Source organism: Aulostomus chinensis, chromosome 4 (genome assembly GCF_037954235.1).
Source record: "Aulostomus chinensis isolate RoL2024-O1b breed Wild chromosome 4, RoL_Achi_v1.0, whole genome shotgun sequence".
NCBI lineage: Eukaryota > Metazoa > Chordata > Actinopteri > Syngnathiformes > Aulostomidae > Aulostomus > Aulostomus chinensis.
Window position 1 is genome coordinate 27,552,984 of NC_141323.1, and position 411 is coordinate 27,553,394.

At 42.6% G+C, this 411-nt stretch overlaps 1 non-coding gene across 1 annotated transcript; it reads left to right on the plus strand.

Annotated features, from left to right (window-relative positions):
• The first annotated feature begins 133 nt into the window (after nucleotides 1-133).
• Nucleotides 134-206, plus strand: trnar-ucu (transfer RNA arginine (anticodon UCU)). The gene has a single exon. It is a non-coding gene; the product is annotated as a tRNA-Arg (tRNA).
• Nucleotides 207-411: the final 205 nt, after the last annotated feature.

Genomic DNA, 411 nt, shown 5'->3' on the forward strand with positions numbered 1-411 from the left:
TTGGATTTTGCCACAGAGAATCAGAGCCAATCAAAAGCATGGTGGACTTTAACATGGAGGATTGAACAAGTCAAGAAAGCAGCAGTTTGACCTTCACAGGTGTTTCTTTTCCTGTCTAAATGCTGCAGCGAGAGCCTGAGTAGCTCAGACGGTAGAGCATCAGACTTCTAATCTGAGGGTCCAGGGTTCAGGTCCCTGTTCAGGTGCTGTGGATGTTCCAGTGTTTGACAACATGGTACTGGATGAAGTTTAGTGTTGAACAAACTGTCATCACCAAAAGTAGAAGTGTTCTTGTCTTGAGACTGTTCCTGCAGGTCAAATGTGAAGAACCGGCAACCCCCATTTTGCAAAAAGTTAAATTTTTCTAACTGTTCAATTGGAAAGTATTTTCAGATTGAAGAAGTGATCAAG